This window comes from Taeniopygia guttata, chromosome 4, assembly GCF_048771995.1.
Source record: "Taeniopygia guttata chromosome 4, bTaeGut7.mat, whole genome shotgun sequence".
Classification (NCBI taxonomy): domain Eukaryota; kingdom Metazoa; phylum Chordata; class Aves; order Passeriformes; family Estrildidae; genus Taeniopygia; species Taeniopygia guttata.
This window is the reverse complement of record NC_133028.1, coordinates 32,881,449-32,901,086: the sequence shown is the minus strand read 5'-3', so window position 1 is coordinate 32,901,086 and position 19,638 is coordinate 32,881,449. Positions and strand designations below refer to the sequence as shown.

Below are 19,638 nucleotides of genomic sequence, written 5' to 3'. Positions count from 1 at the left end.
GCATCATATAAAAAACTCCTGGAAAACAATAGCATTGAAGTTCTTAACTGCCAGATCTCATTTAAAAACACAAAATATCCTTTGTCTTTCATGCAGTTTATTGGAATTGCCTGAATGGTTCAGCATAATTCTACTCTTACACCTTGGTGCAATGTCAAAACAGAATTTTGCCTGCCCCAGACAGCAGGCTGCCATCTGACTGACATTTATCAGTATTGACCCTGTTCTTGTAAGAGTATTCTGAATGGAATTTTGGTTTCATGGAGCATGAGAGTTTTGAAGAACCATGTATCCGTTACTGACCGGGCATCCACAAATACTCAGTCTGCAGCTGGCTTTCTATCTGTACACAGCAAACCCTTTATTGAGGGTGCATTGGCACTGCTGCTCCCATTTAGCAAGTCAGAAAACTGAAACACAGACTGTGTAAGATGTTAAAAAATTTGCTGGCAGGATACAGCTCTTCTGTACCTGTTAGCAGAGCATGCTACTTGAGTTCCACCAGATTTTCTGGTAATAATTATAGCTTAAAAGGCTGACCTAGTAGCCTTTATACAGTATATAAATTATCACTTCAAGATAGGGATACAGATTTTTTTCTATCCCACTGTTTTCCAACTGTTCCGTCTTCATGTATATACACATCCAAGGTCTTATGAATTGTTCCATTTTGGATGGAAAATAAGTGAACTTCCAAATACTCTATTGTTGTCTGCTAACAATTCAGAAATCAAACAAGTACACTGACACTATATTGTATATTTATGACACTGAAATGAAAACTTTGAAAGGTCTTTTGTTTTCAATAAAAGTAAAAGCAATGGTTTACTCTAAAATATGTAAATTTGATTAAATAAAACCATCTTACAACTTTTCCTTGCTGACATTTGCTAGTTTTAGAAGAAATAATTTGGTTCCAGCGCTGCACTCTTAGCCTGTCTCAGCCAAATGCTACAAGGTCTTAAGTGCTGTGCAAGCCTTTGAAGGTTTCAGCAGGTCTTTAGTAATGCCTAGTCCTTATGCTGGCACCTAGCCCACGATGAATGTTACTTTTGATGGCAACAGCTGTGTATCTATCAGGTTTCTGAATATGAGCAGGGTGGGGCAGTCCCCGGGCAGCTGCCAAACGTGGGAGAAACAGAACTGCTATGCTGGGATCAGGGCTTCCGAGTAACAGGCACCAGCTGGGGGTTTTGTCCTTTGGCATGTGACCCTTCTCTTTCTGCTCCAAACCTTTCTGGCAGTTCAGGCACTTTGGAAGGCACATTTCTACCCTGTGGACAGCCTCAGTTATAGGTGTCAGTCCTAGAGTTGCAAAGACTGCCTCTTTTTCTCTTCTTAGTAATCCCTCTGTTAGCAGCAAATTGCCATGTAAATATGGCAACTAATGGTTGCATTTACAAGTCTTGAAAATAAAGAGATTATAAGAGAAAAACTTTGCAAATAAAAAAATTATAACAAGTGGAATGCTTTGAATATTGCAAAATCAAGAAATTACATCTCTAAAGCAATAAACAAGCATTTAAATAATGTACTAAACTTTTACGCTACACAGAAGATATATGACAGTGTGTTCTTATTATCATTATTATGAATGTTTTTCTTAATATTTTTTAAGATTCAGCTCTATACTTTGACAGGCTTTTCAAAAATGGACAAAGCTGAGATTTTTCTGCTTCCTAAAGATTTTAAAGAAGAAAGAGGAAACACGATGGGTTTCAGTGTTTCTTCTAATTTTTATTTTTACTGCCCAATTTTGAATAATGTCTTCTTTGATTATTTTGTCATGTGGAGACTGAGTAACCTAGTGACTGTTTAGTTACAAATAAAGTAAAAAAATAAGTAAAATCGGCTCTTTTCAGGATTATCTAGATTTGGGCTTACTTAATGAAAGACTGCTGATCAGCACACCTTAAGATTTTTCTCAGTGACTCATATTCCCTTCACACTGGCAATATAAACTAACACCACCCCAGAGCTGTCAAGAAGGGGGAGCCAGCAGCACTGCTCCCCATCCGTCCCTCTCACTGCACCACAAGCAGAATCTGCAGCATATCCTAGGTGTTGTCCTTAACACCTTGCGTTCATGTGCAGACAAACCTGGGAGCCCCACGGGTCTGGGAGCTGGGAGGTCTGTGGGAGGCGGGTGGAGGCCACAGGGAAGGAACTGGGACTTCGTTTTGTACCATGCAGCTGTGGCTGATCTATCTGCAAAAGAGCGCGAGTACGTTAATGTAGCAATCTCAGTTCAAATAAGTCAAACCTTTTTTGGCAATTGATTAAATAAAAAAAAAAGGGAGGGGAGAGTAAATAAAGGGAGCAATTATACTTTAAGTTAGACATTTGAGTGGTTTTAGGTGGTTTGTTTACAACATGCCTCTCCTTGTCTATTGATCAACATCCCCTGGGATCAAGATACCTTCCTGAAACTCTGCTCTATTTCCTTCTCCATCTGAAAAATAAAGATATAGCTGTATTGCACTGAATATCTCTATATAAGAAACTTTTCTCTGCATTCCACTGTCTCACCCTGTATATCCTAGAAATCAAAAACTCAGTGAAGTGTGTTAAGAATGGAATAGTTCCCCACTGCTGTAAGGCACCTCAGACACAGACTTAGTAATTCCTGAGCTCCTCTTACTTTCCTGTTTCCTGTGTTTCAGACCAACCTTTAAGATCAACAGACCGACATATTTTTATTAATTCCTTTTCTGTCATGTTTTATGGTTTTATCAATGGTACATTTTTACTGCCATTAAAATAGTACTTGTGGCCAGTCTACCTCTCCTCACTCTCATCCGCTTCATGTTTCTGTCACCCTCACAAAGTGTCTTGGGCTCCATATAATCCTTTCTCGCTTTTCTGAACTCTGTTTTGATCTTCCACCAGTTCCCTTGTGCTATTCCCATTATGTCAAGTCACTTAGAGAAAGCTTTTCCCTCATGATCTCCTTAGCCCTTGTCCTGTCTTCTCTTGTATGTAAAGGTTAGTTGATTGTCTACCTGAATTTTTTTCCAATAGAGACAATCAAATACACAAAACCCCATGACTGAGGAAGATCATTCCACTTTTATGATTTCCAGCAGCAATATTTGCGACCTTGACATTAATGTATTGGCTTTTACTGTGGAAGTTACAAATACAGTATTTGATTCTCCTTCCAATTACATCTATTTTAATGTAATTCCATTTGATTCAGTCAAGTTATTCTTAAATTAGCAATATAATTGAGAGGTTAATTGAATCAGGAGGTCAAAATTTGGATTTATCTCCCTCCAATCCTTTGTAATAAAAGATGGAATATTCCCAGAGAGAAGTTAAATAGAATAAATGTTACAGCTTGGCAATAGTTTATTTTAAATACCTATTTCTAAAACTGGATTGCAAGGATATTGTCTGTATATTTTTCTTCTTCCTCTTAGTTTTGTCCTTTCTGTTAACATAAATCCTATTATGAGACCTTTTTAAATGCTAGAGATAGCATATATTAGTTTTGGTGAGAATATTTTCTGTGGATAGATATGAGAAGAGAAAGTGAACCTGATAGTCGATCAAAACCTAATTAATATATCTAGACTGCAAAAGGAAATTCATCTGTCATCTTCACTGGTATCTTGTTTCATTCTCATAATTCTGCCCACATTTGTTCCACATAGAAACTCAAAGATAAAAATTAGAATCTCAAATAGCTTAAAATGTAAAAGTGGTTTCCAGAGTGTGTGCAATAGGAGAAACTTTGTACTGTAAGTCCTTGGATTTGTATTTTCCAAGACAAAAATGTTATGCTGATTAATGCAGATCTTTTCATGTCTCATTTTCTGCCTGTAATAATTCAATAAATCAATTTTTTTAGGGGTTTGGTTTTTTTTTTTAATTCTATCATCTGGAACAATCATGTGATGTAAGCGCAAACAACAGAAGTTGTATACAACTTTTTGGAATCAATAGAGTCTTCAATTCTGATAAGTTATAGGAAAATACTGTAGTTTCCACAATTTATAATATAAAACTAATTACTCAGATAAGCATTTATGTACAATAAGCATTACCTAAAAGGCTCTTATTTGGAAGACTGCTTGATAGAAAAGGCGATGATTCACAAAAACGCTTGATAAAAAGTAAATAAATGTGCAGCTCTTAAATGCAATATATGCTAATAGGTGCATTGCTGAGAGAGAGTTTAAGGGGAGAAAAGAAAGGAAAATATAGTAGATGCTGAAAAAGAAATAGAGAAGAGACAAAATTATGGAAAAATTCCTGTGGAAAGTGAGAAAGAGGGGAGGCTTAATAATAGAGTCAGCTCCATTTCTAGCATATTTGGTTAATGTTTTTTTGAGAAATAAGATTTTGTTCAAATAAAACTTCTACTCAAATAACATCGTATGAGGATGGATTCTGAGAGAATAGTGATAGTGCTGAAGACAAGAGGAGTTGCAGCTGTACTAATTACTAAAGAGTAGGAACAGCCTTGCCTTTAATAGATCACAGCTGTGTCCAATAAGGATGGGTGTTATAAAAGAGTGGGTCAGCTGGCCAAGAGTTGGAGTCTGTTGATTGTGCTGTTGTGGGGGGCAAGGGTTAGGTGGTGGCGCTAGGGACAGTCAGGGTTAGTGTGTGCTGCTAGGGACAGAAAGGGCCAGGCAGTCCTGCTAGGGACAGGGGGAAGTTAGCCAGCCATGTGGAGGGAAGAAAAGGAGTCAGTGTTGTGAGAAGCTGCTCATGAGAACTCACAGAGAGAAGGTATGAAAGATTTACAGTAAGATAATAAACTAACAGTGACAGTCAATTCCCATCCACCGTCAATTGTTGCCAAGCACCAATGCCAAAAATTGGTGGCCGTTAAGAAGATGGATCCCAATATAACATAAGAATGTTTGAAGCAAATTAAAATATGTTATTAAATGTCTGTTCCTACATTCATGTTCATTTTACTAATACTAATATGAAGATAGCTGCCATAACTAATACTAATGAAGCAGTTCAGGAATCAGAAATCTGTGGTGACCTGTGGGTATCTCTGTCCTCAGGTAAAAATATGTTTGGATATGGATTAAAAAGTAAAGCTAACTGGTGTCCTAGATGAATTTGGAATTAAAATTTTGCAATAAGGACCAAAATAAAGACAGTTACCTCATTGCAAAAACCTAATTGTAAGACTTCTTGACCTAATTCAGTGATAGACAGGTGAATGTGGTGGTAAATAGGCAGTTGCTTTATTTGTCTATGCTAGCTCTTTGGAATTAGCACACAAAAATCTCATTCCACATTTACTTAAAACCCTCTGCTACAAGTTTCATTAGTGAGTATCACGTTAATTGTAATGTCCTCTGATAGCTGAGGAGAAAAAAAAAAAACAATAGAGGTATATTTTATCTAATTTTCCCTTTTTTTGCCGTTTTGTAGTCTGGTCTCTTAAGTAAGCCTTGCGCATTGCTGACAAGAGGCTAGAATTTCCAAAGAGTCTGGAAATTCTTTGAGATACATTCCTACCCAATTCAATAATTTATTATGTGTATAATGATGCTCTAATTTAAATAGGCATATTAACAGACAGAAGAGCTACAATAGATATATTGTCTCATTAGTGCTGCTGGGCCAATTACTAATTCACAAATATTGAAACTAGCACTGATAGAGATAAATTAATTTCTCATAATTTAATAATGCTAATCACAGGAGCAGTGAAGACCTACAACTGTTGGCAGTAGAGCAACGTGAATTTTACCACAGAAATGTAAAGTCAATAAATTTTTTTTCTCTGCATTGCACAATATTATGTTGTTAAATACTTCTTTGGTTAATCTTCATTATTTAGCATTTTATCTGCTCACAGATCTTTGGGTCAAACTCTTCCAACACACAACCCAATTCAGCTAAAGTCATGGGTGGTTTTTTAGTTGAATACCAAAGAGATTTCAAGGTTTTATTTTACCCATTTTGTATCCCCAAATGGCAAAATACTAATGTGAATTGGTGTCATTTAGTCGTTCATCACCTTCTCTTAATTCAATTTCTTTATAAAACATAGAGGTTGCTTCATATGGGAAAACTGTGCCATAAAGCTTCTTATAATAATATTTAGAAAATTCTGATATGTTTGAAACATGAGACAGAAATTGGTTTTCTGGTCACCCATATAAGGCTAATGAAAATGAACTAATTTTGAGAAGGCAAAAAATGAGTGTCCTAATAACCTGCACTTCCCTAGCTGATAAAATGCCTTATTTTGAACATAGTGGAAATGACCCTCGAAGTCCAAACTTCTACTAAGAAGTTTCATTAAAGTACATAAATTACAACAACTGTCAGAGATGGCATTAAGTATTCAATAAAAGTAGACTTAACACAATTAATAGCAATTAAAATTATACTTTTATGATGTCAGCCACCAGCACTGTAAAGACATTATTGCCTGTAAGGACTTCACTAACAATATTTATCCTCTAAAACTGCCCAATTTATATGAAAAATGCCAAAAACATATCCCAAATGGGTACCATTATCTTCTTGGATTTTTAAAAGTGATCTGTCTTTATCCAGCCTGTGCACATTAAGCTAATTTACTTTAATTAGTTTTTTTCTCATTGTCTTAATAGGCATGTTGATAAGGTTTTATTGGGAAGGGAGAATATTGGTTGGCTCTTTTTATTTCCTCCTCCTGACTATAGATGTTAAAATTTATTCATTGAATTTCTTTAAGATTACCTGGAATCCTGACCTTAGATTTTCCCTGTTCATATTCTCTCTCTTAATTTATTAGATACAAACATACTGAATGATAAAATGTTTAGTATTTTTTTAGAAATGTAAGGCACTTGTACTTTGGCTGATTAGCTGATAATTAGAATGACATCTTAAGCTGTGCTGCAAAGGAAGTTTGATCTGGACATAACAAATTAATTACTTCCTAGAACAGTTACTTGTGTCTCTCGCATCAATAGAATATCCATGAAATAATGCTAGAGTCTTCAAGCAATATTAAGAAAAAAATACAAGAGTATCATCCACAGGTAGTTGTCTGATTTTAAGATCTAGGTTCAGTCTTCTAATTTAAATACAAAGTTAACTGCTTCCACCTCCTGATGTAATTGGGAGAACCTGTGTAATTGATAGCAGGGGGGAAGCTCCTCATCTAGGTCTTTGGAATTACCCCAGGAGATATATAAATCACTCTATTGGCTGTTCAATTGAGTTTCTGGTCTGTTATTGCTGAGTTACCTTCAGTTTGCATGTGTGAAGTTTAAGAGAGATTTTTTCTCACTCTGCTGCCTTCAGAAATATTATTTATTGATCTGACAAAGTTTGCAAAGGTATGACCAGTGTTTTGACAGTGCTCCTGAGGGGCTATTCTTTTATTCTGTAAATTTTCTTACACAGAATGTGATAAACCAAACCATTAGTGGGGTTTCAGCAGACTAGACTGTCGTTTGCTCCTTGATTTTCCAAATACGTTTAAGATTCAATGTGAATATTTTGCAATATACAAAAGACAACTTGTCATCTAATTTATGTTACTGGATGGATAGTTCAATTTGAAACCAGCATCTTCACACAGTCTAAGAATCAATAAACTATGAAGACTGCACAGAATAAGATTACATACAAATTTATGACAGTAGAAATATCCCTTCATTAAGTAAAATTGTACAAATATGGAGAGTTTTAAACGTGTCCAGACTTCTTCATAAATTAAAACTTGGCTTTTGATAGCAATTCCTCAGAAAAGCACGGAATTTAGTGATGAAAAAATAGTAAACTGAAGAATAAATCCCTGATTCAGAGGATTCAATTGAAAGCAAGAAACTTCAATTTCACTTTGGATGCTATTAAAATAACTTGATCTTACTTCTCATTCTTAAGCATTTACTTGAAGAATGCTATAAAATGCTACCTATTTTTAAAGTAGTTTATCAGTTATGCATCATGATATCAAGTCTATGTATTAGGTCAAAATTATTTTATAGTCATGGAATTAAATTGTACTCAAAGTAATTGTAAATAATTCTGGGTACCTAAAGTATTTTTATGAAACAAATCTAAAAGAGGACAGGATTTTTTTTTTGTCCCTATTATGGTAGTGTATTGGTAACTTTGTATTATATCATGTTAACATAATTATTCATAATTCAACCAGAGTATTTTCTTTCATCGAGTCTATACTTTCTGCTACAGGAAAGAGGTTAATTAGGTTTCAGACTACTGAATTACAAACCTATCCCACATGTCATTTTTCAGAAGGTATTTTTTAGTTTGCCCTCCTGAGCTGAACTTTACTAGGAAAATTTGTCTCTTTCTTGAACGTAAAAAAAATTTAATTATATAGAGAATACTCAATAACTTGTTGACCAACATAACAAAACATAAATGTTGAATCACAGACATATTTCATACTTTTAATAACAAAAATCAGCAGAATGTCAGCTGGTAATTTTCATTGCTGAAGTCCTTTCTTTCAAATGAAATTGAAGTTGAAACGTTGTTGAACTGAAGGTTAAAAAACTTTTAAGTTAGAATAAGTCAGGGAAAAACCATCCTATATACTGTGCATGAGTGTCCGTGTATGTGTGTGTAAATATGTTTTCATTACACTATAAAAATCTCATTTTAAGCTCTATAATACATGCACTTTTGAAATTCTGCTTAGATTATATTTTTCAATATTTTTTTTAACAATGGATAAGAAGAAAAATAAATTAATAAAATAACCCAAAAACTGTACATGTAAGACTGACAGTTCATACAGTTCAGTTTTGCTATGCTGAATTTGGTGTCTAATTTTGCAGAATATCTTTCCAAAGCCACTATCTGTAGAAGTTGCCACTATCTATAGTAGTAAGAATTCAAGAACAGAGCAAGTATGTACAGCCAATTCCATTAAATAAATCACATTTCTTGAGAGTCGCACCTGAGTTCTCCCTAGTTCTCACAAAATGTTTTGGGGGAACTTTCACAATTTTAAATGACATGCAAATGACATACCAAATTTATGTCATCTGCCTCTCAGTGGTGTGATTTGTAATTAATTTAGAGTTCTGCATCTAATATTTATTGAATAAAATCACTTGTCATAATGGAAATAACAATTGAAAGTGATGACGTTGAAAAATAAATTAGTGTTAGAAAATACGTCTTGGGATTTCCTCATGAAAGCAAAAGCATTCCAAGGCAAATGGCATAAGGAGCCATAAGTATTCCAGATGGTAAATTGTTTCTTATATAACATTCAGATTTATCTCTAAAAGATCAGCATTTTTTTATACATTCATAAGATCTGCCTTGTCTTTAGCTTTTCAGTATTGAAAAATACTTTTTTCAGGGATGGAAGTCTTACAACTGAAGAAGTATTTCTGAGATTTATATGCTGATTACATGAGCAAGGAGTTACTGGGTTGTTGATGACATTGGAGATGGTTATTTTGCAATTTAAAATTAGAAAATCTGAATTCTTCAATCTATGGAAGCTTCAGGATAAAACAGAGAATTGAAAGCAAGTCAAAGAGATTGAGAATTTATTAGCCTTTACTGTTTATTAGCTTTTACTGTGTTACACCAAGGTGTATGGTTGTCTTGAAATCAACTGTTATAATTGATTCTCCTCAGCTTTTTCCAGATGTTAAGCTTCTTGTTCCTAACAGAAATATTATTTTTATATAATCCTTATAGGTAAACTTCATCCAATTTCTATTACACAGTCTTCAAGGTCATCCACTCTTTCCTGTACGATCTGACAGTCATCTTCTGCATTGGAGCACCTCTGCTTACATTATATCATCAATAAATGTCATCAGCATGCTCCTACTAGTTTTCCTAGCAAGACCATTAATGAAAATATTAAATTATATAACTGAAAATTCAGGCTTTGAGAAACTCATCCATGTCTGGCTTTCACCACTTTGTCAGATATCTTGCCTTCAGACAATCCCTTACCTATCCAACCTCTATTACAGTAAGCTCCGTTAATGTGGCATCCTGTCAGTTTACTAATGGTGATGAATGAGGGCTACTGCATTTCCTATTTTGAGAAAGAAAACAGGTATTTTATTAAACAGAGGGGCAGGTTAGTCTAGCTTTTGATGCATGAGATACAAACACATTGGGTAGAACAAGTAAGAGACTTCTAAAGAAAGAGTACAAGAAGCATATCCAGGCAATTCCTCCCTGTGTATTCCTGTGTTCCTTCCCAGGCAGTGGCTTGGAACCTTGTTACATCAGAGGTCAGACTCAGGTTGTGCTCAAAGCCTATTAAGGAGTCCACTAGATCTTTTGAATTATTATTCAGGCTTTTGCAGTGTGTTGTCTTGTGATGGTGACTTGCACAAATTAATTGTTTTTTCTTTGGAAATCATTGTGCTTGTTTGTAAGAACCTCTCATGTAGTATTAGAATTGAAAGATTCCTATTCCAATATCATAGTAATGAAGACTCCCTTTATGTTGTTATATAGGCATTTATCAAATGCTTCTTCAGTTATCGCTTTTTCAAGCTGATAAACTCTGGTCCATTCTACCATCTTTTTATATGGAATGACTTCAGTCTCTGTCTATTCTTCCTGTGTGGTTTTTTTGTTTGTTTTTGTTTTGGTTTGTTTTGGTTCTTTTTTTTTTTTTTTTTTTTTGCCTCTTTCCTAGATCTTATGGGGTTTTTTTTTGATTGTTTGTTTTGGGCTTTTTGAGATAGAGCAATCAGAAATTCAGTCTTGAACATGAAGTGTGTAGATTTAATGCATTAGAAAAAAAAGTTTTCTTCTCTGTTTTATGGTTGCGTTGGTTTTTTTGCCCCTAGTAATTTCCAGTGTTCTAATTCTGCTTTTTTGACTGGGGTTTGAAACTGGTATTTTCAGAGAACTAGCCACAATTAGTCTCGTATTCTTTTTTTAAAGCAGAATTTACAATACACTGTTTTGAATGTATAAAAGGGGTATTTATTTCCACATGGACTGTGTTCTATTTATTGACACCATTTCACTCAATCTTCTGTGTACCATTCACATCTGTTTCAAACTAATAGATATCCCTGATGAAACAGCTTATCAGAGAGGACTTTTGAATTATGTGTTCCAAGAGAAATCCCTGATACCCCTTTTATTAAGGGGGTCACAGTACAGTAATGATGGACCTTTTAAAGTACCCTTAATTAGTAATGTTGAGGTGAGAAATGGTAAATTGCAGTGTTGTTGAACTGCCACCCTGATACTGCCACACTATGCAATTGAAATAAGTGATCTTTAATTTCTTTTCTTTATGAAAGGAAAAGAGAATATCTTTAAAAATCATCATGGTAAGGAAGGATGTGTTTAAGACCAGGTTGGATGGTGTCCTGAGCAACCTGATCTAGTGTGTGGTATCCCTGCCCATGGCAGGAGGTCAGAATTAGATTCTTTGAGATCCCTTCCAACCCAAACAGTTCCATGATTATATGGAATATACTTGGGACCTGGACAGTTAGATTCCATATTGCTATATAGCTGAACAAAAACTTGCCTACAAAATAAACACCGAGCACTAAAACTGAATTGTCTTCATTTTGATCCATCAGTTTTTATTCACTCTACTTTCTAGTGTCACCTGTTTCATAAACATGAATTTTCAGACTGCAAGTGATGTGAGGCAGTGTTGGTTTTCTGAGGGTTTTGTGCTGGTTTTAAATTTGGTAGAGTTGTAACATTTTAAGGACATTTTTTTCTTTTAGGACATTTTAGGACATTTTCTCTTTTATTCTCAGAACATTTTCTTTTTTTAGTCCTACATATTATTATATAGTTATGTCTAAGCAGTTTGTTCAGATTAGCAGAAAAAAATTCATTATGGTCAATGGAGAATCAAACTGATAATGAAAGATATGTTGTCTTTCCACATGAAGAAATTAAATAAAATACCATGCCAGTTATGCCATGGCATAATAATTGTTGTCTTTTGAAGGTGCCCCAAATCCAAGTGCATATTAAAGAATCGTCCAGAAATCAAGCTCTAGTTCTTCAAATACCCTTCTTACCCTTGTTTTTGGTAAGACTAAAGTACAAAGATCAGAAAATATACTAAATTATTTACCTTTAGTTATAGAAATCTCTATATTATCAGTAGGAAGATAAAATATATATAAATACATTATAATATCTATTAAAAGTATACGGTATATACGATCTTCTGACAGCACTTGACTGTATCCACCACCAGTAGTTCAGTGATGGTGAAAAAGTTTAATTTAATTTGGTAGAAATTGCCTCACTGACTGTAATTTCTTTGTTGCCGATGTATTTTCTGTATACCTCAGTGCACAGACACCTGTATTAGTTTTCTAATGCTGCATGTACACATAACAAGAAATCTCATCTAAAAATCCTTTGAAACATAAAGTTATTTTCCCACAATCCAGCTGAACATGTTCATTCTTGCCTGTATTAATTAAATGTGTATTGAAAAAAATTAATCAGACCTTGCTTTGTTTTGCAGGAAACATGAGTTTTTTTAACCATTTCAGACCAGTAAAAAAACATAAATTAGATATAGTCTGTGAGAAGTTTTTCAGAGTAGATGAAATTTTGCACTGAAACTAACACTATGTTCTCGCCTTCTTTTCTATTGGTATTTTACTCATGATAATGTGATTTGCCCTAGAGATGTACACAAGGTATATATGCCATTAGGAGGATAGAAATTCTGGCAGTAAAAATCACAATTCATAAGCAGAAGCATTAGTACTTTTGTGTAAACAATGAAAGTTGGTTTTCGGTGTTCCTGTCACTGCAAACTGCAGGAGGAAGGTGATGACTCCAGCCTGCCTAATGTGGCAGTGAGTGCTGATTTTTTAGCAGGTAATGTTGTTTTCTGATGAATCACACACATGCATAACTTGCTGTCAGCTTGCTCTAATTATTGTAGATCATCTTCATGATCTGCCACTTGCAACCTAATATATTATGATAGCTGAAGTAATAAGTTCTGGTTATAATTGGTAGCCCACTATTGATATGGGTAATAGATCTCTCCTGTGAAATACAAACAGTAACTAGATGCACAGCATGCAGGTGAGTTAAGTGCCTACACTACCTCAGAAGCAGCAGGTATTCTTCATGACTTAGTCTCCAGACATATTTTTTCTGGAAGCTCAGCATATCTCTAATTGCAATTACATTTTGTGTCCATCTTATCTCAGATCTTAGAAAAGGGGTTTCTGTGTATAAATATTTAAGTATGAAAGTAAAAGGCAATATCAAGCACTTTTATGCAGACTTATAGAAATACAACTGGCATAGATCTCTTCACAGAATTCCAATTAATATTATTAGACTTGGTCTCAAGGATAAAGAAAAGAAAGAAAAAGAGGAAAATCCAGTCTTTAACCTGGAAACTGTGAGTTACATTTTGATGTGGCAGGTCTTCATATTATATATTTAGTTCAGTGTAATCAATAGCATTAATAAATCAGTGCATTGGCTGAATTCTGAAAGGATTGTATCTCTCACACAATTAATTGATTTTTGTATTCTCCGTGTGGACACAGAAACACCATAGTTAAGTGCACAGTTGGTGTAATATTGACTTTTTTTTAATATTTAGTCACTAAGTGTCCAAGGTTGACAAAAGCAGTTATATTCCACTGTTTTCTATCAGTAATCATATTTTCCTTAAGCATTAGTTTCTCCTAAAGCACTTATTGAATTTAAAGGCCTACCCTATTTTACATATTTTATTCAAAACTTCCAAAATAATCTGGAGACAATATTTACATCCTTGCAAAGTACTATTAGAAAGTTTGATTTTAGAAATGTATGCTTGAGGTGTATGTTTGTGGTTCAGCATAAGCTTTTAAAATATCTCACTTGCTTTCTTTCAGTAAATCCAGTTATAGGTGTTGAAGAGCAGACCATCAAAACCTTTAAAGGCTTAGTCCTCATTTCTCATCCTCACTGATTTACACCTTCCTAAAAAGACTTTAAAAATAAAAAGAAGTGCAAAGGATATTGCATCCAAAACCACACACAGGTTTAGCCTAGGGTGGTTATCTTTAGGTTTAGTGAAAAGGTCTCATTTGACTGTATATTTCAAAACTAACTTAGACTTCGATATTGCTTTTCTGACATCCATAGCAAGAAATCTTTGAAAAGAATAAATTACATTCTACTGTATGGTATTTATTTTTATTTATTTGAGCCTTTTAAGTTACTTCTAAAATATGACAGCAGTTCTTAGTGAATTTTCTGCTCTAATTACAATTTACCTAATACTAACCTGATCACCTACCAGACAGTGATTATATTTCTGCATAACTTCCAAAATTGGTAGAAATATATGACATACTCCTAATTATTTTAAAGAAATTTGTCGTTCATTACAATTTATAAGTTTAATAGAAATAGTTAAGTAGCTATCACACAATTAATACATAGATAAAGTATAATGGGAAAATGATGCAACTTGTGAATCTGAAATGGAAGAGTTGGACATTTTAAAATAGCACTTAAGAGTCTGAATTAATTATTGTGCGTTAATATGTCTGGTTTAAACACAGGAACTGATGAAATCAATGTACCACTTTCAGTGATGCCAGGAGCTGGATTGAGGGGACAAAAAAAACTTAATGTTGCATCCTTGGGCTGGGGTCAGCATTGGGGTCTAATAGCAGGGATCCTGGTACTGCAAAACATGATTTTCAGCTTCTTGTCTCTTCTTAATAGTACTCTTTTGCTGAGCCAGAATTTAATCTCAAAATTTATTGAAAAAGTAATTATTTAACTAATCAGTGATGAAATAGAGTTCCTTTAAAAGCCAGACCCCACTGAATTGACAATAATTTGTGATTTTAGACATTTAGAGTACTAAAATTCTCTGACAACTGGCTTTCAAATATATTCTCTCAAAACTGCCAAAATTTATTCTGCTAAGCATTCAGTGGTAATCTATAGTCAAACATGCTTATCATATCATTCTATGCACCTTGGCTGTTCTCAGTTTCATGTGAATACTGATTATGATCTATAGAAACACAATTAAGGAAAGGGCAGGGCAGAAAATATATTTTTGCATTTAATTATTATCATGATAAAAATTTAAGTACAGTAAATGTAAAGATGCAGTCTTTATATTCCTCGACGTTGCCTTCTCATATGAAGTTCTCTTTTCACTTTTCAAGAATATATGTTGACTTTTGCATGTCCAACCTTGCCAGATATTGGTATCAGCAGCAAAAAGATTTGTATTCCACATAAACAGAAAAAAACATTCTTATGTTTAAGAAATAAATCCATGTAAAAAAGCTGAATCACACTTTTGGTGTATGCTTATATAGAGCTTTGTTGAAAAGCTAATAAAAGTGTACACATTATTGTAGTTTTGTTCACATTTAAATATCCTTTGTGTTTTAAAATTCTTTTGCATTTATCCTCTTTTATTCCATGCTTTACTCTTTATTTTCTATTTTAAAAAAAGTAGATATTTCATAGCAAGAGTGTAGTCTGTCTATGTGTTTGGTTTGGATAATGGACTTTGGGATAATGTGAAAAATTTTCATGGTGTGGGTGAACATATAATTGAGGAAAGAGGTCTTTTGTTCAAAAGAGACAGTATTGTAGCATGAACTTCATACCTAGAAATAGTTTCAGCTGTGCCAGGTTTGATATGAAGACGGATGCACAGTGCTCTAATTATTACACATATTTTCAACATATGTTTTCATTATATCACAGAGAGACCTGTTCTTTAATGATGCTTCTTCTTGTGTTACTTTTCCTGTGATACCAATTATTTTAAGCATGTATGACAGGTAGCTGGCATCTTCATAGCATCTCAGCAGGTTTTACCAGTAGCACTGTGAACATGAAAATAATATGTTAAGAATCTGTTCTGTGGAAAAGGATATCATAGACATAGAAAAAGCACTAAAGAATCTTTAAGAAAAAAACCCAGCAGTCATTCATAAGTGAAGTACATAGTTTCTAAGTAATTACATATTAAGGTTAAAATGTTGCATTTTCCAAAGCTGTCTTTCAAAACTGTTCAAATTTAGTGTCTACTGAATGCACATCACTGATAATAACCAAATTAATTAACAGCATGTTGAAGTTCCATAGAGACCATATAGATATACTTCTGTTGCAAGAGTTTTACTGTGACAAGTTGTAAAAAAATACGTGGCTACAGAGTGTTTGGTTTTTTTCACACAAGCATCAATGTAAGAATTTTGTACGGAACAATCCTGTATATTGTTATATATAATTGAAGATGTATAAAACTAAATTTATACAAATACAGATATAAATAACTAGTTATACATAACTATATTATTTTATACATGTTTTTCCATTTGTTTCTTCTATAAATTATATGTATGATTATAGTCCTGGCACCACTAGGATTATGGCAGCAGATTACTGCTTACCATGACAAGCTGTAAGGAACATCCATTCATACTGCATGAGGCTAATTCTGAGAACCTGGTGTTATTTATTCTCCACTGAACTGCAATTTTTGGCTGTTAATAATTTGTTTGTTACTAAGAACTTTGGGTCAATTTGCCAATGATTCAACTCAATAAACTAGTAAGTAAAAATGCTCTAGGTTATCTTTGGCTCAGGTCTTTTCCTGGGTGCATCTAGGAACGTGGCTTAAATACAACTTAGAGGACTAGTCACGGTAGTCAGGGTGCTTCTTTGGTTTGGTGCTCATTGTCTAGCCCTGTCTATTCTGTTATATATAACTTGTTCTGTGTGGAGGGTCCCATATTGTGAGAAGATGCTTACTTATTTCTGTGCCATAGATTGTTCTTAGATAACAACATCAACTCTACATAATGCTAACTCCTCAATTTACAAAAACTTGAGTCATTGTTGCTTTGGGTTTTTAAGAGTCCTTATCAACAAAGGCAGAGAAAGAATGTTTATATGGGAAAACTCACTACCTGTTTTTACCATCTCAACATATAACTTGGCAAAACAGAATGAAGTTGCAATTCAGTGTCCTGAAACTGAAAAATATTTTTCTGATGTGGTAGATATTCTTCTCCAGTTCAGAACAATATATGCTTTCTCTTAGATGTTAGCATAGCAATATAATCACTCAAGATCCAAGCTGGTACATCTTTAAAGTTGATAGTCAAACAGAATGGATGTGCTGGATCATTTCAGTGTTTTATCTGACAGGCAGCAGTAAAATTTTATAAGCTTTTTTGAGTCTTTTTTTTTTTTTTTTTACATGAAATAGAATTGATATTTTCCATTTCTTCTATCTTCAATTTTCTCCCTGGGATGAAAGGTTCCATCTGAGAACGTGTAATAAATATTCCACTGATAAGTGGTAAGCAAGAATCACTGGCTGTCTGCTAGAAACCAATGCCATTGCATAACTCTATGTGTTCTATATGTATTGAGTCCTGCTGCCTTATGGAAAGGCATCTGAGGTGAGGCAACTGTATTGCTGCCCTGTTACCTGAACCAGAGTCATATATTATTTTTTGTTGTCTTCTTCCAGAACCCAGTTAGGAGCAACTGGATGCAATTTTAATTTTCTTGTTGAAGATTGGCCATTTACAGGTTTTGATAAAAACAAGTTTGTTTTCTTACACACCAATACCCTCCACAATGCTGGGAGCCTTTTCCTGGGTCTGTTGTGAGAGGTTGTGCATGAGCTGAGCTACTACAGATAAACTACCAAAGAGTACATTTCCTTTTAAAACCAGCACACTGCTTAGTTGGACTGAATCAGGTGAAACTGATGAATTCCACATCTGAGCACCTTAGAAAGAGCTGATCAGGGATGAGACTGTGTTGGTATTTGTTGCATTTTGGCTGCTATTTTCAGTTTTCCTTCCCATGTTTCTGAGGCCAGAACTCTTTGATCATGCTCCAGTAAATGAAGATCAGAGCATCAAAGGGAGTTAAATATGTTGGCAGTGAGTGTCACCAAGCTTGACTTTCAAGTGTGCAATGCTAAGAATATATTCAGAAATGCTCATTAAGTGAATCAGGACAGTTAAGCACCTAAGAAATGGAATCACGAAGGGAAGACTTTTGAACACAAGATCATCTAAATCTAGAAAAAAGAAGTATTCAAGACAGCAGAGACAGACAGTTCTCTTCATTTTCTTAAATTAAAATACTTTTATTGACAGTTGTAAAGCCATAGCTTAGAACTTATTCCTGCAAGTGGTAACATAAATAGAAAACACAAGGATGAATATTTCAGGTTTGCCTTAAAGCTATTTTCTGTCTGGGGTTCAAGTGCAGGCTTTGTTGAGGTATATGGTGCAGGTACTCTGACACGGATAAGAATGCTTAGACACTCAGTTGGGAAGTTAGATACAAGTCTGTTTGTTTTGTAGTTGTGTTTATGCCAAACACGAAGTTTCTTACATGGTGTGACTCAATGATGCGGTAACTATTCACCACACATGACAACATTTTTAGTATTGAGCCTTTAGATTTTCAGTACCTTGCCCTTACATTGCTACAATTATATTTTTAGTATTTATCTTCTTTTACATTTATGTTGTCTGTACAGTCAAGCTGTGTATTCATTTGTATGTATGTCTGCACATATTTTAAAAAATATATATTTACAAGCCAGGATGTAGACTTAGGGGGCATATGTTGCACCTTAGTAACATGTGACTTTCATTACCCAGTTTTGTATTTACAGATAACATAGAAAATGTTTTTCATGGTTCAAATAGGACTTGGATGCACAAATCCAATATCCACCCACTTTTCAGGCTTTAGAGAAAATCAGTCTTATGATCTGATGGTAGTATTTACCCTTTTTTCCAGAAGTTAGAAATAGGATGCTTATCCTCTTAATCTCTGCCTGTGAGAAGTTTGGAGACAATATTTAGAATTGCTTTCCTGCTTGTTCTGGATTAACCCAGGTAGGCAGCCAAGTTCCATGCAGCCACTCACTGTGCCTAGGTGAGACAGGAAGGAGAATCAGAAGGGGTGTGATGTCTCATGAGACAGAGACAATTTAATAGGTAAACCAGGAACTGTGAGCACAAGAAAAGCCAAGTAAGGGATTCATTCATTACTTTTAATCAGCAGATAGATGTTTAGCCATTTGCAAGAAACCCAGGCTTCATCATGTGCAACAGTTATCTGGGAAGAGAGGATCATAACTGATCATCCTTTCCTCCTTCTCCTTCCCCAGCTTTTTTGGCTAAGTACAATCTCATATGGTGTGGAATATCCCTTTGGTCAGCTGTCATCTTCCAAATCCTTGTGTACCGCCAGAAAACTCTCTAGACAAAAAAAGTACACTACTGCTATTTGGATTGTATTGATACCCCTCCTTCTAATTCCTGGGTCAGTCAGTTGAACACATACCTTTAAACAGAAAAAAAATCCCAGAAAATATTCAGCTTTTACACTTGATCTATTTTGCTTGAAATAACAAACTTATAGGTCAAATGCACCTTCATACCACATTTTTAAAATGCTGACAGCAAAATGAAATGAAAACATTTTGTCATGGAGGAAAAGTATTTACACAAATATAAGTGTGTTTTTTTTCACATTCCAACCATCATCATAAGTTGTTCTTATCACTTGCATAATCACAGATTCATTAAAATCTCAGAGAAAAATTTGTGTAGTCTGTTTGGATTGTTTGAAGAGGAGTTCTAGAAACCAAAAATTATGGCTGTTCATTTTAAGATA

The 19,638-nt window shown here is 34.4% G+C and overlaps 1 protein-coding gene across 39 annotated transcripts in view; it reads left to right on the top strand.

The window, feature by feature from the left end:
• TENM3 (teneurin transmembrane protein 3) overlaps positions 1-19,638 on the top strand; it is a 1,292,556-nt gene that overhangs the window by 820,642 nt on the left and 452,276 nt on the right. The window lies entirely within an intron of this gene.